The 22490-nt window shown below is 40.9% G+C and overlaps 1 long non-coding RNA gene across 2 annotated transcripts in view; it reads left to right on the top strand.

Annotated features, from left to right (window-relative positions):
• The first annotated feature begins 21741 nt into the window (after positions 1-21741).
• The window catches only part of LOC112965008, a 39887-nt gene continuing 39138 nt past the window's right edge, over positions 21742-22490 (top strand). For both annotated transcript variants that reach the window (XR_003253153.1, XR_003253154.1), the window contains exon 1: positions 21742-22000. This is a non-coding gene — a long non-coding RNA (uncharacterized LOC112965008). The remainder of the gene's footprint in view (positions 22001-22490) is intronic.

Raw genomic sequence — 22490 nt, 5'->3', positions numbered from 1 at the left:
CCAGGAGAGAGACTGGGCCAGATGCACCTGTGGAATATCCCTTTCCATCTTTCTGAGATGAAAAGGAGGAGGAACAAAATGAAACCTGAGAGGCAAAGGTTTAGTTTAGGAGTTACTATGGGTAACAGCATTACTTTAAGCAAGTCATATATTTTTCTCTTAAATGCCTCTAAATATTCAATCCAGTTGTAAGTTGGAATTTATTGTTTAAATAGTACTTACACATTTTCATGCAGTTTATATCAGTTCATTAAGGTCTTTATATGTACAATTGAAGTTAAACTTAATCTGAAACTCAGCCTTAACAAAATCATTATTTAGAAAGTCTCTGCAATCTGCCCAGAGCTGTTGAAACAAGGAAAATATTATTTCAGCTGCTACATTTGAGGTAGGAATGGATTGAATAAGTTCCCCAAACTTTAAGAAATTGAGAGAATTAAGAATTGGAGGTAAACCATTAGATAGGTACCTACAAGCCTCTTGAGGGATATTCATGCTTTTTATTGAATCTTTCAGTAGCCCACAATGAGCTACTTCAGGGAGTTAAACTGATTGTAAAAAATCTGAAGAATTCAGATTTCTTATTCAGAAAATATCTGAAGAGTTTTATAAATAGGGAATGAGATGGTCAGTGCTGGCAAGCAGGAGAGAAAGGCACACCTGGCCAAGGGTGAAGGAGACATGGTTCCTCTTAGCAGTAACACAAAGCTTGATTGCCTCAGTCATATCATAAAAGCACAAGTGGCTGAACCAAATTACTGAAATTTTATTCACTGAAGTCAAAATGTGAAGTTAAATATTTCAAACAAAATGCATACCAGTGAACGAAATCCTTTCCAAATTTTCCTGGTTTTCCATGAGGTTTTTAGATAGCAATTATATTTATGCCAAAATGTTGTCATCAACCTATGTTTTAATTTACCTTTTAATCAATGCATTATGTCATAACCTTTAACATGCACAATTCAGATTTTCCACCATTGTTTTTTTCCATACACTGTGAAAAAAAATACTAGAAACTCAGCCACTTGAAAAAGCTCTTCCTGCCTTCAGCATAAAATGAGATTCAAAGCGACAGTGTTGCAGTGGCACAGTATTATATATACCTAATACAGAGGAAAACTGCTCAGTTCACATAGTTTAAACAAACTCAGGATCAAGTGGTTTGTTGATTAATGACATGTAATTAACAGGTAATTAGTGAACTACACATTGTAATACAACACAATATTAGGCACTTGCAAAATGTTAATGAACACCTACAAATTTCTAAAACCCCTTCTATAGCTAATCCTAAATGGTTCTAATTTGCGTCCCCCAGGTTGCTTGCGCACAGGCAGTGCAGGTTGCAGGCGTGTGCCCCGCTTCTGGGAGCGCAGGACCCCTGCTCACCTACCCTCCGGCAGGAGCTGGGGTGCTCTAGCTCTGTGCATACCCATGCCACTTGGTACGATCTGCTAATGCACACGCTGGTGAGAAAGCACCCCACAGTTCGACACGGGCACCCCAGCTGTGGGTCCCTGCTTGTTGCACCCCGTGCTGACACCCAGCGGCTGCACCTGGGCTCCCCATGGCATCGGATGGGGAGGCAGCTCTGCCCAGCACAGGCAGAGGGTGTGATGCCAGCTGGGCGATATCTGGCAGGGTCAGACCAGGTTTCGGCTGTTGCTGTTTCCACTCCAATGTCTCATTTGTTACAAATTTTCATACTTTTTTCATACTTCTTTCATATTCCTTTCCAGGCTGACTCCATCTTTGTTTCAAAAGTCTCTGTAATTCCCCAGTTACTGTTTAATCCAGTTGATGCTTAATCCAGTCTTCCTCTTCAACATGACCTGTTGGGGGCTGATGGTTCTCATCCTCTTTAACATGATTCGTTTTGTGAAAATGCCCTCCAGACAGTTTTGTGTGTTCAACACAGAATCACAGAATCACAGAATCGCTGAGGTTGGAAGAGACCTCTGGAGATCATCTAGTCCAACCCCCCTGCTCAAGCAGGGTCACCTAGAGCATGTTGCACAGGATCGCGTCCAGGTGGGTTTTGAATATCTCCAGAGAAGGAGACTCCACAGCCTCTCTGGGCAACCTGTTCCAGTGCTCTGTCACCCTCACAGTGAAAAAGTTTTTCCTCATGTTCAGATGGAAGTGTCTGTGTTTCAGTTTGTGCCCGTTGCCTCGCGTCCTGTCGCTGGGCACCACTGAAAAGAGTCTGGYCCCATCCTCTCGACACCCTCCCTTCAGATACTTGTACACGTTGATAAGATCTCCTCTCAGCCTTCTCTTCTCCAGGCTAAACAGGCCCAGCTCTCTCAGCCTTTCCTCATAAGAGAGGTGCTCCAGTCCCCTAATCATCTTTGTAGCCCTTCGCTGGACGCACATGCAAACACACACACACACACACACACACACAATTTGCACTCACATTCATATTTTAACAGGTACTGTTATCCAGGCCATGTGCCAATGGTGGGTCATGCAGGCACCCCACAGCACCCACATCCATTACAAGAATATTTCTCGTATCCTGCATGGTTCACCACATAGCCATCATGTTGCCATTGAGCAAGCCAGCTAAATGTGTGTAGGTAGCTATAACTTAACAGATGCCCACATCTGTAGAAAGCTTTGRGAACTGTGAATGTAGAATAACATTAGTATTATTATTTGTATTATTACCATTATTATATAATATTGTATGACAGCAGTGGGAGAAGTGTGAAAATTATTTTTATGTATACTCATTCTGAATTTTTTAATTTTCATTGCCTTTTTCTATCAAGTACATAACATAAATAAGAACAATAGCCACATGTATGAATTAGCATTTTCTCTGTGTCTCTGACATTTACCTGTGTATTCCTAGCTTGTCAGAGGTTAATATCTCATAATAAACGAATGAATGAACAAATTCAAAGCTGTACAGAAACCATTCACTAGCAGAGAAGAAACTCACCCCTGCTTCCAGCCCTGATCATGGTCCCATATGGTTTGCACATCTGCCAAAGATTTGTATTGGCTTCTTTCAGGAATTAAGATAAGAACTAACTCTATCTGATGCATGGGCTAAGTCAAAGATTTCAGAAAGACTGTGTGTAGAATATCAGTCATAAATATTAAAATGTGGTCGCTGCCTTCCACAGGTCAACTAATGACCTGCATACACAGAACACTTGGATCAACTTGAAGATACTCAGTTTTCCTTACTGTTGTTGCTGTTTCCTTAACAAATACAAATTGAGATTGTGATAAAGTTTTTCAGCATTAAGTATACTTAGATGATTAGTAGGATGCAACAGATGAGATGCTTACCAGCTGATACACCCGGGGACCTAGAGACAGGTGGACCCACTTTGAGGATGAGCATCTATGAAAGCACAGGTAAGTTACTGAACCTCTCTATGACCCTATTTTTCTCATATGTAGTATGTAAAGATTCACTAATCAATATTTACAGACGGAAATGTTCAGGAAGCATTCTTCCTAGGCACTTCATGTTTTTTCCCTTTTTGCCATTGCTTTTATGATCACAACATTATTTTTTCCCAGATGGGAAAGTAGTAGGCATTGCTTTTAAAATGTACATTCTTTTGTGTGCTTTTTAAGGCAGCCATTTCAAGATTTTCTTCTGCACCTGACCTTGCCCTCCTGGATTCTGCTGTGGTATCCAGTTGTCCTAAGTGGCAGGTTATAGACTTTTCCTCTTGTAAAAATGGCAGCAGCAGTATAATAGTCCTGAAAGTGGTATTGGGCATTTCAAGCCTAATGTTCCATCAAAGAGAGGACTAAGAAATAATGGACTACAGTGTGGGTTGGAAGTCACTGTTAGCATGATCCTAAGATTGGAAAATAATTATTACCTTTAACTCTGTTGCATCTTGTACGTAGATAGAATTTTGCACAAACCTGCTTGCACTGGTATTTCTTAACAAAGAACTGATCTAGGAGCATGTAAGTCAATGCTGCTTGTATAAAACTCACAGATGAAAAGAAACTGAACTCCTATGGCTTCTTCATACTCTCTTTATTCACTGTTTACTTTCTCCTCTGAATTTTTCTTCTGAGTGTTGTGTCTCCAGTATCACTTAAATAATGTCATAAATGAATGACTCCATTTTTCTCATTTAATCATTCATTCAGATAAAGCATGGGATGTTAGGGAATGTGTGTTCAGTAGTTCACTGTGCATTTGAGAGTAGGGACAATGTGAACTTCTCATTGCGGGAAGCCAGCAGAAAGGCTGTAGAGCTTGCTGCTCTTATAGCAGTTGGGAACATGGAGGCAGATGGCTAGATCTGCCAGCTTTTCTACTGGAACATCCTAATGTCCATTTTATTATTTCTCCTTCTTTCTGTAGAGCATTTCTGGGTTGAATGTTTTCCAGATTGTACACAGATAGAACTGAACTTCAGTTAGGATGACCTTGTAGGAAAAGCACAGGATGGGGAATCAGAATATCTGAGTGCTCTTCCTTGCTCTGCTGTAGATGCCTATCATAATCTTCAGCAAACCCCTGGTCTTTCTTTAGTTTTACTCCTTGCATAATATCTAAGCCACAGAGAAAATATGAGATTTAAATACATTTGCCTCTCCTGACAACAAGTACTTCTTGGATAGAAGGTACTATAGAAATACAAGGTATTAATTCTTCAACATTTTTAAAAAGGAGATTGAAAAAAAAGTTGTTGTTTCTTCTTTGTTGAGGTTTTATGTGCACAAAATCAGAATGGTAGTAATGCCTGAATTGGTACCAAATTGATCAGATCAGAGTCAGCAAGATAAAGTAAGTAAGATTTCGTTTCTTATTTCTAATATTCTGAATTGGCTAGTCTTCTTGCTGCTGATTTACAGGGAGAAATTAGTAGGATATTTTTTGAACAAGTCATGTTAATATTGCAAGTGGCAACAGTTTTTCAGTGATGAACCTTTTTGACACTGGACATGTAACAAGCTTTGCATTATACTTGCAGCAAAAACATCAATTAAGCTTGAATAATCCATATTTCTCTAGCCTCCATCCAATTAAAAATTGTCACCATTTTATTCGAGCATTTTCCTACGTACTGTTTAATCAGTAATTATTTTCAAGTTAAAAAAAAAATTTCTCCGTTTTAAATAAAATAGAATAAAACCCCACAACCTCCTTTCCCAAAACACATTAGATTTCTAGTGTCTGGTATGATATGAATACTTAGGTTCTATACTAATGTATATTAGTATATTATAGTATAGTATATCACGGCAGATCTGTAACTGTTGTGACAGAATTTGGCTGTGTGAGGCATCGAGAAATTTTTGGAATCTGAAGGAATTTGGTGTAAGAAGGCTGGGAAATAGAAAAAACATTACCTGTAGAAGCAGGAAAAGTAAAGTACAATTCCACTACTGAAAGGGCCCACGGATTAGAAATGCTGATCTCTCATCATGACTTGCATCATGATAAGTGACTGGCCCTAACATACCTTATCCTAATTTTCAGATGAAAATGAACTTCTGTTCTAGGATACTAAAAGGGAGAAAAGAGGAGAAAGAAGGTTCCAGGTCTTAATCCTTATTCTGTTCTGGTTTATGGGGCCAAGTCAGACAATCAAGAAATTTCTGCCTCTTTCTAATGCATAAAGAAAACAGTTTAATACCAGGCTCATGGAAGAGCATTGGAAAAATGGGTTTGGACCCTGGCTTGCACTGAATGCTTCAGAATGCTTTAAGTGTAGCCCAGGAGGGACTGAAAAGGGTCAGTTAAAATGACTCCTAGATGGATAAAAGTTTCAACACTGTATCAAAGTTACACTATATGATAACGCACAGTATTGTTATCGTAGACAACACTGTATAATGGTTGTCTTATCAACCAGCTGGGAAACCTAGCAATGATGGATCACTGCAGACCTGGTTCTGCTTCCTCATGACAGGGCTTTTCATGCCTGTCTGCCTTTGGGCATCTTACATATTCTAGCAAACACAGAACATAATTGTGTTGCTGCTGTAAGTACTGATCTTCTATGGCCATCTCTTTCTCCTAGAAACTAGCCTTCAGAGTCAGCCACAGAGAAACAAATCCATATGCTGTACAGCTGTTAAAGGAAGATAGCATCTTTCTTAGTACCTTAGTTGCAGTCTCTTCTTCTCAGGTTTCTCTGGGCAGGCAGGCCTTTACTGAAAAAAAATTCCTTTTTACAGTCTCACCTTTCATAGATTTCAGAGAAGATTGGCTTGGTCACAGCACCTACAGTGATGAATCAGAAAGGCTCTCTGCTGCTCTTGAAGGGTTAGAGTGGTCTGTGATGAGCAGTACAAAACAGTTTTGAAAGGATGGATGGTTGGTAATTTGGTGAAGCTCTGTAAGCATTTGTTATATGTCTCTTTTTAGCATATCTGCTTACTTGTTTTATCATTGATATATTCACAGTTATGATTTGCATTTTCTGGAAGAGTAAACTTGCAATGCTATAAATTGTTTATTACCCCTGTGTATTTAAATAAGAACAGAAGATAATAAAGATGAAAACCAGTAATAAAGGCAATGGAACTTGTATTAAGAGTCCATCCTTGCTAAGGTAACCTCAGTCCTAAGATATTGCCCCAAGTTGCCCACAGACATCTTCCGCTTCCCTTTATTAGGAAAAAAAAACATTTCCATTGAGCCTTGCATTTTATTGATCTCTTGCAGAGCAACTTAAGTCAGGTTTGAGCAGAGCTGGCAATTTATAAGTGGTATATCATTACATTAATGTTCTACATTACCATTCATTTTTTCACATCTAAATCTTGCTGAATAAGCTCATTCCTCCAATCAAAATGTTATCTTTATTAATTCTGGCAGGAGTGTTTCACATCATCATAATTTAGTGCCTTTTTAAAATACAAAATATACTTAAAATGTATTTACAAGTAACTGAATTTTTTACTTTATGCTTTGTTAACAGGTTCCAGATACATAAAAAAATGGGGAAAAGAATCTTGGCTAAGTTTCAAGTAAGCATCTTAATTCAGGGGTCATATTCTGTCTCTGAGCCTATGGCTGTCATTACTAATGCTTAATTAACATGATACTATCTTAGCTGGCACGGAATTAAGTCAGTCCATACAATAATCTCTGGCATTCCTTGTTATCATTTTTAATATAAGAATATAATATAAGAATATAAGAATTCAAACAATGTAAAGTTGGAAAAAGTAGAGAGTTTTGATCCCCTACAAGAGCTGTAATACAGCAGTTACACACAAAACTTAAAACAGCTAAGAGATTAAGAGAAAAAAGGAGACTTTATAGACAAGGATAGACCCAGCCTTTTTCTCATCTTGGAACACCATAATACCTTACTGATCTCTTAGAGAAATTGCTTTATTCTTAGTGCCAAGTTCTGCTCCCCCAGAGTTTTCTCAGTGCAGTGTATGTAATCAGATTTGGAAAAAGAAGTCAATTATGTTTATAGGCTCATAGGATAATTCAGGTTGAAAGGGGCCTCAGGAGGTTTCTAGTCCAATCTCCTGCTCAAGGCAGGGTCAGCTGTGGGATCAGATCAGGTTGCTCAGGGCTTTACCCAGTTGGGTCTTGAAAACCTCCAAGGATGGAGACCGCACAACTTCTCTGGGCAACCTGATCCAATGCTTGGCTGTCCTTATGGGGAAAATATTTTTCTTTATATGCAGGCTGAACCTCTCTTGTTTCAACTTGTGCCCATTGCTTTTTGTCCTCCCAGCATGCACCACTGTGAAGAGCCTGGCTGTCTTGTCGATAACCTCTGTGTGGGTATGGGCAGCCTGCTGTTAGGTCTCCCCGAAGTTGCTTCTTCTCCAGCTGAACAAGCCCTGGTTCCTCAGCCTCCCCTCACAGGGCAAGTGCTTCAGCACCCAACCATTGTGGTGGCCCTTCACTGAACTTGCTTGTCTTTCTTGTACTGGGGAACCCAAACTGGATGCAGTACTGTAGATGTGGTCTAACAGGTGCTCAGTGGAGGGGAATAATCATTTCCCTCAATCTTCTGGCTATGGTCCTGTTAAAAGAACCCCAGATGCTGCTGGCCTTCTTTGCTTGCCTGGGCACACTGTTCACCATGCAGTCTACTGAGATTTCCAGGTCCTTTTCAGCAAAGCTGCTTTCCTGCTTGCCAGGAGGCACACTGAAAAGTTCAGAATACAAAATGAAGACTTGAAATATTTTATTCCAATTTCCAGACAGGACATTTGGCATATTTTTTTTCCTTCTGTTTTCTTTGGACAATGAAAATCCAATTACATTGATCTAATTTTGGAAAGAACTGGGAATTTGACAGAACTGAATATGATTCTCTCTCTGTTTCTTAAATCAGTTCTAGCTGCCAACCTATCCTCCTTCTCGGGAAGCTATTTTCTCCAAAGCTTTAATTGATATTATTGCATTTATTCAGTTGAGTTTGATTGAACTCTGTGTTATGTTTCTCATACTTTACTGTGATTTTATGGGAGAGAAAAATATAATATGTTAATTGCCTGCACAGGAAGAACAATGAGAAGAGGAGGCATCTTGAAGCAAAAATGTATCTGCCAGAGGTCTAGCTGTTATTCTTTGATAACTGACTTGTAAAACAGGGATAGGATTTGTATATGTAAATAATACTGGTAAAATAAATAAATGAACCTCTCATGCAAGCATTTTCACAGGATACTGTGGACTTCAAAGCTTGTTGTTTTGCAATTAGTAATGAGAAAGGACAACATATTGGAAGAAGCCAGCATTAAACCATAAATAAATGAACCATAATGTCTTTAAATCCCATTGTGGGCTAATGTTAGATTGTCATTGGTTAAATACTTTCAAGAAGTGATATTAATAACACTCTAAAGTGAGAGATGTCATTTCCCTAATGGAATGGGGCCATTCAAGCAATATATTTGAAGACTGGTCAACAAGCTAGCAAGAGCAAAGTGTATGCATAGAGGGAAAAGAAAGGTCAGTAGATCATCATTTAATCTGTCCATTTAGGTTGTCAGAGACGAGAGAAAAAAATCAGTTTTCACAAGCAGTTTGTCCTGCTCGGCTTGTGTGGTGTTGCAGTTCCAGGAACATTAGCAACAGGGGAAGGTTATTATGATGCTGCTCTGAAAATGAAATAAAGGAATAGAAAAAATCCTTCTCCCTAAATACAAAACAAAACTTGTTACAAATATCTTTTTGTATTCCACTTGTACGCTGGTGTTCATTCCACAGGGCCTTAAGATTATCTCACTAAACTCACTTCACTCCCCATGGCATTCATTTCTACCCTGTTCCACTGCAGCTGCTTAGCAAAGGGAAATCAGAAATGAAGGAGAAACAACTCTTCAAATTAAAATAGATGGGTACTGGAGTAGAATGTGATGGAATTTAGCCAGTTCCTGAAATAATAACTAGATTTTTGAGACAAGTAATAAGACTATGCTTGAAGAAGTACACTACCGGCTCTGTACAATTTCAGAGTGCTTTCTCTCTCTCTCTCTCTCTCTCTTTTTTTTTTTTGTCTCGAGGAGGTAAAAGTACTTTTTGGGTAGATCTGTAGGGTCAACAAAGATCCAGCCTCCTCCTCTGTCTTTCTACTGTTAAGATCCGTAGGTGCATAAATGATCTCTTAGGCCAAAAGCCGTTCTATTTGTGAATGGGTAGCCGTCACAGAAAATGAGATCAGTGTGGCTTCAAACAATATGGAACTAGCAGCATGCTGCACTGAGGAGGCTGTGCAATGGTTTTTAAAGCCAAGTGGAGTGCTAGAGGCTTTAGGGTTGCTTGAAAGGAGTAAAGTCAGCCTGTATTACTTCTCAGTAGAAGGTGTGGAGAAGGCTAAAGCAGAAGAAAGTTAGATATTTCTATTTATATTCAGAGGACTATTGGAACAATAAACGAGCTGTGCCCGAGCCTAATTCTGTTTCTGGACACTGAAATTGCTCATGTATTTACCACAGGTGTTTGTATAGCCTGTCCCAAGGCAACATCTTGACATCTGTTGTTATAAGAAAGTGATTCGTTTGTGTGACAGGAATGGAGAAAATGCTTCTATTTTAAGAAAAGAGCTGTGGAGATTGCAGCATGACTGATGCAGTGATAGCCAAGGATGTGCATACAGTTGCTGNAAAAAAAAAAAAAAAAAGAAACAAAGCAAAACCTCCTCTTGACAGCATTTTCCATAATGCAGGGCTTGATTACTGATTCAGTATTGACCTATGAACATGCAACACTACAAAATTCACGAAACCAAAGAGCTGCATCTTTTCACCATTGGAAGAGAGGATCATACCCTGCTGGTGGTAGTGTAGGTATACTTACAGTTCCCATATTAAATCAAGGGAAATAATAGATACATCCTTTGGAATCTGTTTTTGTGGGCTGAGGAACACTCCCTCCTCTAGCCCACAGTGTTATTCTGACAGTATTTGGCTGAGCATTTGTGGTCGTTTCAACGTCACTCCATAATAAGGGATTGATTACATGATTTTTCTGCCTTCAGCAGTAGCAACCGTACAGCTGGTGTCAGATTTCTTTCTTCTAATATGGAAAAAGAGAAAAACCTCCTATGTGTCCACAGTGATCTATTCTAAACCAAATAGTCAGTAAATTCACAATGGCCAAAAAGGCAATAAAGTGAATACCCTGCAGGGTCTTGTCTCAGTTAAACTTCTGAGAGAGGTGGATGTTCCTTTCAAATGATTTTATTGGTCTAATGTAATAACACAAAGTAGCATAATCCTCACAAATTTTTACAAGGTGATACTGTGACACATTAAAGGAGAATATTTGTCTTTAAATGCTCAGAATGACCCTTTCTGTTAGAAGGTAGCATTTTTTATAAGTATTGTTTGAAAGCAATGGAACAGTGCATTTTTATTTTTGCTTTAACACAAAGAACATTGTATGCTTTTGGCAAAATGTTAACCGTTTCTTGATGAATCCAGGTTCAAAAAAAGGGGGGTTAGTGAGAGCAGCAGATGGAGTATACACTGTGGCTGGTGATAGGGGCTCATCATGGGAATATAACTATTTCTGAAGGCTTTTCTGTGTTGATGATATTGTTCTGTTTGAGAAAATCCTGAATTACTGCTGAAAAACTGAATAATTGCTGAAAACGTGGACTTCTTGCACCCATTCTCTGTGAAGCAAAAAGTTCAATAGTTCTAGCATTCCTAAATGTAGTTTGCTTGAATTCCAGTCATGGAAAGAGCTGTGCTTCATCTTGGTGACAGGAGAAGCTCTCAGCACTGTGCCAGGCATCAGTGCAGAAGGTGACATGTGGCTGTCAGAGCCAAAAGGAAACAGAGACAGCATGGATTAAAATTAGTTTTAGGCATTTTTGAGGGTGTTGTTTTGCATGGCACTTTAAACAGTTTAAAAATCAGTAGTGGTTCAAATGCTAATTTGGAACCCAGCACTTTAAGAGACTATTACAGGGACTTTGTGAGAAAGAGGAGGTTAGTCAAGTCTCCTGCCTGTGTGTGTGGAGAGAATGCTGACAATCCCTTTTTAGAAAGACAGAAAGCAGAAACTGTGTAGCAGCTGTGTGACTGCTGGCACAATGCTGGGAGTGATAGAGAGAACTCCTGTTTCTCCTCTTTCCTTCCCCACATGGACTATCAGGGAAGCAGTGAAGGAAAACAGTTGCTGCTGTTTCCCTTACTTCAAGTCCCTTTGCATACAGAGAGGAAAGAAAATCGAAAGAGCTAAGTGTGCCAAATGGAAACAGAAAGCAAAGCTGAGTAGCAAGGGAAGTCAAACTTCAGCTGGTGACTGTGAATGCTGGAATGTGTATTGGTGCCTAAAAAACATGATTTGGTGTGGCGACCCTGTGCTTTACCCTTAGTGAGTGAGAGAGGTGAGCATTGCTGAAGATCACACACATTTACTGAGGCTCCTTTGATCCTGTCTGCAGGAACTCTTCTACTCCACATCTGTCCCTTCCTACCCTATAATAAATTCAGTCCCCAAATCCAAATCTATCCCTGTTCTGCATCCCTTCAATCCTGTGATTCTTTAGCAGGGTTTGTTGTCTTTGTCTCCTCCCTGTCCTTGTTGGGCAGAGTGGTGTCAGTGTCTCCTCACTCACAACGTCTCAAAGGTTGACAGGGTCTGTCCCCATTGCTCATGCAAGGGGAGAAATTAGGCTGGAACAGAATTGTCTAATCTGCCGCACTTCTCTGCTTTCCTCCAGCGCTTGCTTCTGGAAGGATGGTGTGACTCCAAGAAGGAGCTCTTTCTCCTCTTCTCCCCCTTTGGGGAACACACTTAGTCAGAAGTAGCTTCCTGAAGGAAAACTGAAATTCATATGAGATCTGGAGAGTCACTCACCAAGCTGCAACCACACTGGCGTGACTGGAGATCAGCATAGGCTACATCGTAATGAGCAAGACACTGCCAACTGTTACTTCATCTGCCTTGAGAGTTTGGGAGTAAAGAAAGAGAGAAAGGAAAGGGAAATGCAGCCAAAGGCACTTAAATATCATTGGAGCTATGTAAATCAGGCAAGTTAAAAAGACAGAACTGAAGTGTTATTTCCCTCCTGGGGAGTTCTGGGGATAACTGAAAGGAGAGAGGGATGTCTTGAACAAAGATGAATTAACAGTTTTTCTACAATGTGAGATTTTGAGGACAGACAGGAAATAACCTTTTATTGATGTCTTATCTTTCAAGTTCAATAAATATAAATACAGAATACAATCCTTTAAGAATAACATTTTTCAAATGGCTTATAGTTGGCTTTAACATTTTAACTGTGTTGAGTGTTGGCTCCTGAAACAAAAATAGATGCATTTATGTGTTTTTTTTGTTACTGGCCCAAAGTGATTAAAAAGCAAGTTACAGTTTACTTTTAACTTTTGATTACTTATTTTAGGTTGTACATAAGTACTTCAAAACACAAAGTAATTAAAAAAACAGGGCTATAAAAGACCACAAAAGATCATCTGCTTCCTCCACTCTCCTCATCCAAGGGCAGGATCCATTACACCTACAGTTTTAAATACTGAAAAGATATTCCCTACAAATATGTCTGTTAGGAAGGATGTGGTTCAGCTGGGTAGAGAACACCAGTGCAAACTGGTGTGCCCTGCACAGGTGCTCTGTAACACACATATGTGGCTGGTGGGAGTGAGAATCTCATCAAATCTTGTGCTCAGTGCTTATGGTTCAAGGGAGTTTTGGTCAGGTGAAGATGGGACTGTATTTATAACTGTGTGCCTCCAGATGTCCCAGATCTTTGCACAGAGGTTCAAAAGTATGAGGAGTTGAGCTGTGGTAGTATATGAAAGTGTGAACTCATCAGAAAATTGTGGACAGATTACTGAATTATTCTCTGGAGCATGTGACAAATGACAGGCAGTAGTACATTATGACACTCTAGACCAGTCTTTCCTATATTATTGATTTCAGCCTATGCCCCTTCCCATTCATTATATAGGAAAACAAAAAACTTAGCTGGGTGTAAGACACCAAAGATGGAGATAATTTGTGGATATGTGACTTACTACACATAACCAACTTACTATAGCAATGCCACCTGCATAGAGAAAGGTACACTGTAATCAAAGCTCTCAGTAGCGTGCAGAGATGCAACAGATGAAGAGGTGGGAAGCTGACATAAGAGCTGGGGAGTATCCAGCTGGTGGTGGTGCTGTTTTTTATGGAAAACAAGAGAGKGTACAGAGGAGTGGGCAGCTACCAGCAGGTAGAAAAGAACCTGAATCCAGTAAATACATGGAAGCATTTTTGTCTGAAACTGCCAGTACATCTGTACTGCAAAATGGTGTCACGCAGACATAACCAAGAATGCTGGCTGTGGCTGCAGTGAATTCTGTCCGGGCTTACTCTGCTTCTTAGGAGCATCTTACAGCCTGCACTGTGCACTTAAACCAACTAATGTAAAGCTCCACCTTAAAGGTTCCAGTGCATTGTGCATATCCTGTGCGTACCCAGATTCACAAAGCAAAGCTGTTGAGGCTGATGAAGGTTATTAGTGCTGATAAATCTGAACATTTGTTACTGATAGTGGCTTTGGCATGATTTCTGGGCAAGTGCCTGACTTCCAGCAGCAGCATAAAAACTCTTCACCTCAAAGCAAAGTGAGGGATTCAGAAACTGTTCTCAATAGAAGAGTCTCCTATCTTGTATCAACAGGGGTTGTCTCAACAATGTATCCAGGTAGTGAAAACATGCATTGTTTTTGCTTTCTTGAGGAGATTTTAGATTTCAAACATTTGGGAAGTGATGTGCTATACCAGCTARTCCAGGCGTGAGCTGTTGGCCCTAAGACATTCTGCTCTAGATATGCAGTTAAGGAGAAATGTGTAGGGAGTATGCAGAGATTTCTGGATTTGTCTGAATGGGAAGAGCCACCAGTCAAACAGTGTCGGTGCTGCAGTTTCTGAGAGTAGTTTGCTGAAGACAGCTTTTGGGTGTATTTTAGCAGCGAGTTTCACTTAAATTGTGAACTCTGTCTGCAGTGCAAAGCTTGTGAAAGTGCTGGAACAAGAGCCTGGAGGGCGGCACTGCAGCTCTGTGGCCTCCCCCCCATTTTAGGAGTATGATTTCCTTCTATTGAGTGCTGCCCACTGGACCTGATCAAAGGGAGATTTCTCAACCTTTTTGAAGGAAGAGATAAATCTAAGCCTGAAAGACTTAAATAAATATAGAATCACTAGGAATTAGTAAATGTATCACATACAAAAAAATGCCTGAACGTTGAAAATTTTAATGACCAATGTATTGGAAAGGACTTTTTGCTTTGTTTCAAATTTTGAATATCATATGTGCAAGCAGCAGTATCCCTTGGGAACCTGCTGCCCTGGAGGCAGCATTAGTTTGGCACAGGTGTTGTAATTTGTTATTAAGTGCATTCAGATTAGCCAGTCTGGTCTTCCACTGCACCTGAGGAGGCCCGGCTTGAAAGCTCATATTTAGCTTCCAGCTCTTTCCAACACAAATGGTTGTTCCAGGTTGCTCATGAAGTTACCTGAGTTTCTTGGAGCTATTAGACTCACCAGTAGGACAAAATACACAGTAAGGAGGAATGCATGACAGCATTTGGAGGAGGCAGGAAAGACAGTATTTCAAGGAGGACAGGAAAACAGTGTGAAAAACTACTGTGTTTTGACCTTACAGTTATGTGCTGCTTTGATGATGTTGCAACAAGACTGTACTTTTCAGGCTTATCTAAAAAATACCTTTGGAGGTGAGCAACAGAAAGATGCACAGGTACCTGGTAATTGGGCCACTCTACATCAGAGGCTTTTGACATCAGTAAACATAGATAAAACCAAGTTAAATATTTACAATGCTTTTGTTCTTAAATCTTGGTTGAAAGATACWGAAGTGAATTATGCCCTTAGATGTACAAGGGAATAGATATGCCATGGGCTGCACTTTTAAGAAACGTGAGAGCAGTGTTCAAAATATGCAAAATGATTTCCAGCTCAGCAGCATTGTTGTACTCTCAAAAACGTGTGACTTTACTGAGCCTGGGCTCAAGTGTAAGTTGGGAAAAGAGAGCAGCTGCTGCTCGCAGAGTCGGAGCGTGGTACAAAGCAGGGAAGCCCATCTTTGGTGGGGTTTGGAGCTCAGTTGGGGYGCACAGACCCAACCACCCAGTGGGGGAGAAACCCTACGGCTGCCCTAAACAGCAGCAGCTCCTGGGTCATGGGCTAAGTGGTTTCTTACACCTGCATAAAGTGGTTGTTTGGGAATGAGCGTGATTCATTGTGCTCTCCAGCACCGCAGTGGTCCCACTGATTTCCTGCAGGCATTGTAAATGGAGATTTTCTGCTCTGAAAAGACAGCATGTGTGTTTTAAAAATAAAGGGGTGATATTGTATGCTGCTCTAACTTAGTGCCTTAGGGCAGGGGATGGGACAGCCAGCTGGTTGCACTCCTACCTTGGAGTGGAGCATTTTTCAGTCCTCAATGTTAGAAACCTCCCAGCTGTTTGTGCTAGGTGTAACAAAACAGTGTAACAAAAACTAGATCTCCCACAGGGCAGCATGTGACAGGGCCTAGAAACAAATGCCTGGCTAAGGCATAAACAGCCCAATTTCCTATTCCCTGGTGTTGCGGGTAGTCAACTACTTCTCCAGAGTTTGTGTAGAACAATTATACTGCTCCAGCAGATGTTTATAGCTTCTTTGCAGAGATGTAGCTGTTTATCCAGGGTATGAAACAGTGGAGAATCAGCATGTATCATGAATCAGCATCTCAGTTTTCTGCAGCTTTATTTAGAAAAGGAGAGGGTTAGTCACCATGCAGAGGTACCATGTAGCATCCTTTGAACCCACTGGCCTTGGCTGTAGGTTAATTCGCACCAGATAAAACTACAGATAACTGTCTGCAAATGGCCAGGGGTGGGGTGGGGGGTGTTGTTCCTGTGAGCAGCATAAAACCATGGAGATTTGGTCCATAAGATCTATTTCCTAACTCCCTTTCACAACTTTTACTGAAGTGGCTGATACTTAATGAGGCCCTCAAAAACATTTGTGCAATTTGCCTGGTGCTTGAGGACCTAAAACAAGTCTTGACTATGCAATCCCAGTTTTATCTTGCTGCATTTGGTCAGCTTTGTAAGTTCTCCTGCTGAAAATAACTATCAGTTCCTTGATTTTTCTTTGGGAGTGTTTCATCTGTCTTCATCACAGTGCTCTGTAAGAACAGTGACCTCACAGCATTGCTTTAGTTGGCAAGTGATGTCTTCAGCTCAAGCTGGAATGTGCAGTTTGCATAAGATACGTAAAAAGCTCCTCATGCCCTGTTTAAAAATATTGGTTAGAAAGTAGAGCAGTATAATATAGAAACAGGCTGCAGAAGAAAATATGCATCTCACAAAAAATCTTTAAAAACAAAAGCAATGTATATTTAAGTTGCTAGGAAATCTCCTGTGTGTGTGKGGGGGGGGGCCTGAAAAGATAAATCCACAAATACTCTCAGATCAGTATCAGGAAAAGAAAAAAAAGACCCTGAAAACTAGTATGTGTCTTGAGGAGACAGTGAGGTTCCAGATCTAAGCTGTTCAATTCAGACCTGGGGGGGGGGGGGGGGGGGGGGGGGGGGGGGGAGGGGGAGGTGGATTAGATTCAGCCCTCAGGTGCAAAGAATAAAAACTATTCTCCCAGGTGACCAGGTAGCCACAACTGAAAATGAGAGCCAGCCTTTTCTAGCCCTGTCTTGGCATGGACCTGACATTGTCTACACCTGCTTCTCATGGTCAGCTCATTTGCTTCTGTCTGCCTCCTTTAGTTCAAGAGATGGATAATCATGAGCCCTACTAGAGTGCTGAAGTTGACTGTCTGGAAGGACTGCTAACCTGTTCTAACTTCATCATATAGCAAGCTGTAACTCAGCAAAGTGCATGGCAGTATATGAGGTATGGTGTTTCTTTACTCTTTTCATGGTTTTTTTTTTTTTTTTCAGATAGCTATTGTGTGTGTTATTATGTTCTTTTTATCAAATTTTCCTTTTGCTTAATCCTTTGAGTGTCTTGAGATACTCTGTCTCCTGGAACAGCCTATTGCATGGTGATGTACCGAAGAGAAAGGAGTGCTGTCTCTGAATTCTTGTCCCTCTTCTGGAGACTAATAATTTGCTAATGTGCTGTGGTTGTTCTGCACAGCTACTGTGATATATAACCCTGTTTTATTTGGGTATCTTGCAGCCACTTTGCATTACAGGAAGGCATGCAGCTATTGAAGTTTCTATGCTTGTAGAGCTGGTTTTAGGTATGTCACCTCCTTAAGGGAGAAGGGGGAGAAATGATGGAATTATTCACCTCAGAGAAGCAAGGAACTGCCATTTCCTGTGCTGTTTTGTATTGTTCTGACCTCAAATTCATAGGTTTGTCTTTGAAGACAGCTGTTTACATACTGATCTAGGGAAGTTTATATTTTATATGAGACAGAAACATGTAAGAAACTGAGGGTGAACTCCTGGTTCTCTTTAGACTCAGTTGGAATCTAACTATTGACTTCGGTGGGGCCTGAGAGTGTACCCCAGACTCATTGCTTAATTACTCCAAAAAGGCAAATTTTAGGGTTCTAGGTCTGTTTTCTCCTTGCTGTCCTTTTTTCCTCTCTCCCCCTTTCTTTAACTTCTTTCCCTAAAATAGCAATTTGGTCTGTATTTTTTTTTCTGCTTGTGCCTAACCCTAATTTTAGGCATAGGCAAAATAGGGGGTGGCTGCCTACTTGGCTTTCATGGCAGTGTTAGAACTGGTGATAGTAGCAGTAGCTGCTGCCAAGAGAGATGTCAGGATATGCAAGGTGAGAGCAACGGTTGGCTGAGAAAAAGGAGATAATGGAAACTGTTGCAGCTACTCTTCTCGACCTTTTACCTCAGCTCTCTGTCCCAGCTTTGCCTGATACAAACCCTGACCACTCTGGTAGCAAAAGTAACCTGGCTCTATCTCCTTTTCCTTTAGGTGGGAAAATAAGCTTATAGGCTCTTCTCCAGTAACAGCCTGAGCTAATTCTATTGTAATCAAAAAAGCCCTTGTTCTTTTGACTTGAATGTCTGTTGGATCTGGCTGACAGCTTGTTAGAGCTTATGTCTTGCTTCAGRCTCCCAGCAAATAAAATATATTGCCAGTGGGAGTCCTCTCTGCATGATTTTCCAGTGTTTAAAGATATTATGGGTGATTTCATGTCCTAGTATCTTTTTAATGCATCTCAACTGTTTTAATGCTTGCTTTTCTTAGTTGGTTCAATAGGGGGAGAAGGGAAGAAGCCTTTAAGTGGTCTTTGGTGCCTGCTTTTCATTTAGATATTTAAAGAGCTGAAGTGTAAATAAAAATGCTGCTACTTGCCTTATTTTTATTAAATACTAGGTTGTTCATATAAACCAAGGTTCTTCTTGCCTAACACATAGGCTAACTAATAGCTTCTTGGCCATGCTCTGGGCTTATCTGTCTTCTGCACTGTTACTCCTTTAGTCTTGTTCACTGTATTTTGCCTTTGATTATGTTCATTTTAGCTGGTGCGGTAGTAAAGGGAACGAGTTTCTCTCAAGATGGCTGGAAAAGACTGCAAAGATCGTTTGTTTAAAAGATTTAGCAAGGGGCACTAGAAAGTGCATGTGTTCCCTGGTAAATTTATTATGAGGCCCCAGCACTACTTAGCTGCGTTACCTGAAGACTGTTGCTTGAACAGTCTGCCATCTTCTAGGTAGTTTTGTAAGTGGTTCTGTCTTTAAAGCCTCTGTGCAGTCGTGAACTGTAAAGATCTGTAGCAACTTTTATGAAACTTTGTTTTTACTCACAGCAAGTAAACTTGAATCAACTACCACTGCATTTTACAGCAACACAATACTTTTCATTCACACAGTACAGCACCCTCTGGGCAAAATTAGCCCCTAAAAGCAGTTGTGCTAGAAGTGGGGGATATGTATTAGCTGGAAGAACCTGAAGTATGGGGAAACCAAGTGGCTCAAAAGTAGCATAACAAATTATTGGCACAACCAAGACTCTGATCTGCTGACACCCTTTGCCAAAGTTATGAGGTATCTCTTGCCCACTGACAGCATCCTCTGGCTCATATGGCTGAGGCCAAGGTTCTTGGCTTGAGGGCATCTCTAAAGACAGGCTTCTACAAATGTATTTACGCTTCCATCAAGGCTGGTTTTAAGTCAGCTGCAGCAGCCCCAGGCCAGCTCCCTAAGGATCTATTCAGCTTCTTAAGTTCTTTGCAGTCTATGCTATCATAACCACATTGCTACCACTGCCTGAATGACCTAGTTTAAAAATCTGTGTTGAGTTGCACAGTAGTTAGTCTAAATCTCTCTCAGCAGGAAAATGCTTACTTAGCACTTTAGAAACTCGGTTCAGCTGAGTAGCTAGCTGCCTGTGGGACTAGGACTATACCTATCTCTGTATTCCTGTTTTTGAGGATATTGACTCCATGTTTACTAGTCTTTGATTTGTGCAATTATAAAGAGTTGGTTGTAAATGTTCATATTAAAGATACCACCTTCATTGGTATGTGTGAATATGTTGTTGTTTCTATTATTTCTTGAACTATTGATGATGTCATCTGTCACTTTCAGTGACAGATCAAACCCACTGAACTCCAGTGTGCAATAAATTAGCTTTTGATCAAAATGGGTTCATTTGCCAAATACTGCAGGAAAGCATCCTGGCAGAAACTTATACCCAGCTAATAAGGAATGTCAGAGCTGAATATTTGTGTGTTAATTTCTGTACCAACAATATGCTTATATCAGTACCCTTGTCTATAGGATCACTACAGAATTATCTCTATTAAAGATGGAAAAGATTAGTATAGACACAGATCGTGTCAATCCATTCCCATGGTCTATTACAGGATTTTCCCCTGGTAATGGGTTCCCCAGGGCTTGTCCAATCTAATATTAAACAATCGTAAGATGGAAGATTTCATTCCCTAGGAATGAAAGTGCTATTTCTACAGCTGAATACTGTTCTTGGAATATTTTTCCTGATGCTCATATTACATTGTTTTCCTCTAATTTCATTCATATGAATTTTTTTTATTATAAATGATGGCAATCATTCATATAAAAAATCAGTGCAGAATAAGCACCATATTTTAAAAAATAAAACTTTTGAAAAGTATGTGTAAAATCTACTAATTGTTGTGCCCTGGTGCAAAGCACCAGGGATAGTGTTTATTATCCCAGTAAGAAAGGCACTCAGACTCCACAAGGTATTGCTTAAAGCACCATTTATTGGAGCTAACTTTAGAAGGAAAAAGAAAATGGATAATCTTATGTCCCTCTAGACGCTGGGAACCCCGAGTTGTGCAGTGTCAGACAGCCCTCTGATCAGGGCATGGCACAGCACATGGTGCAGATCCTGTCACTGGAGAGGTTCACTAGCATTTTGGCCTTAAGAGCCCTTAGAGGGTTTTCTTAGAAGAAAACAATTCTATTCATTGTTTCCACTGTCAAGCAAAATGATGTTCACATGAAAACTAGCTGCTTCACTTCAGGATGAAGACACGGGTGTGCAGGTGCTGTAATTGCCTGCTGTTGTCTACAGTCTTCTCCATTACAACTAGCTGGATAAGTTTATTCTGTGGCCAAGGGACACGTGTTCGTAGTTATGTGGATCGCTAACTGGTGTCTTTCAGTTAGGATCACTACACTGATGTACTCCCTGGATTCTGGACCCCCCCCCCAAAAAAAAAAAAAAAAAAAAAAAAAAAAAAAAAAAAAAAAAAAAAAGGAATATATCTTATCAAACATAAACTGCCCTAAAAGCGCCCAGAGACAAAAAGATGCAAGGGTCCAGCTACCAGGACAAATCGGGATAGTTCGACAAAAGCAAAGATGACGTGATAGAATTGACTGTTTCAGTGTAATGCAATGTGTTGAAGAGAGCTGTGCCAAAGTGCAGTATGGTAGGAACATCTGGATGGCCACAGCAATAATAAGTGAGCAATGGTAGGTACCATCTGAGTAATCTAGCAGCACAGAAGAGCCCCAGTCAGGCCCTCCAGTATAGCCTTTATGACTGAACAGGGCCACGCAGTCTGTGAAAGCAGCGGTTTCCTTACCGCATGCCACCAACGTTCATGCTGTTCCAACCTATTTGTCCAGTAAATGTAACAAAATTGCTGCTTTGCATTTATATTGCTGTGCGTTGAACTAACTAAAGCTGCAGGTGTTTCCTCTGCCGACACTCTTCAGTGGGCACCAATGGCAGTGTCTTGGCGGTGGGGCTGCACGGCGAGGAGCCACAAGCTGCCCTGGGCTGGTCACAGCCAGTTCTGGCCGGTTCCAGCTGCCTCCTAACGGACAGTAACCGCCCCTGTGCGCTGAAGCGGCAACTACTCCGCGGAGGCCAGGGCACCGCTGCGCGGGTGCGTTGGCAGGGGGCAGCTCAGGCGGAGATAGGGAAGCCCCCGGGAGACTGCGGCCGTGGGGGACCCGTGCCGGAGCAGTGGAAGGAAAAGCGTGAGGCCGGGAGAGACGGAGAGACCGCTGCGTGCTGCCCCTGACCTCCTGCGCTGCCCCACTGAGGGAGGGAGCGCGACGTGCGGGGAAATCGAGGTGAGAGGAGCCTAGGAAGTGGGGAGGAGGGCTGTTGGGCCAAAGTTAAGCCTGGAGAAGGAGGGTGGAAAGGCATTTCCCTAAGTGTTTAATTGTTTATGCCTTCTTTGTTTCTTAAGACCCCAATCGATAAAAGTTTGTTCACTGACAATAAGTTAAATTAGTTCAAATTCCCCTAGTCGAGACTGTTTTTCCCATGAGGGCATGTTATGTGTTGAAGTACAGCATCATCATGTTTGCTCCATGGAGTCACTGTCTGTTCAATTTGTCTTTCCAAACAGTTAAATGTAAACTTAGTGGGGCTAATGAGTGAGCGCAGTCTGAGGAGGAGTTGGGAATTATGTATTGTCAAAGCATGAACTGGTGTGATGTAAAAAAGCATGAGCAGAAGCCCTAGTTGTTATGACAATTAACATGTTAATGTGAGAGTCGCTTAAATTTTCTGGACAAACCCTGCAAAACTTAAAATTCCATTTAATGCTATTTAAAA

The sequence above is a fragment of the Apteryx rowi genome, unplaced genomic scaffold (assembly GCF_003343035.1).
Source record: "Apteryx rowi isolate R43461 unplaced genomic scaffold, aptRow1 scaffold_1005, whole genome shotgun sequence".
In the NCBI taxonomy this organism is placed as follows: domain Eukaryota; kingdom Metazoa; phylum Chordata; class Aves; order Apterygiformes; family Apterygidae; genus Apteryx; species Apteryx rowi.
This window is presented reverse-complemented; position numbering and strand designations above follow the sequence as displayed.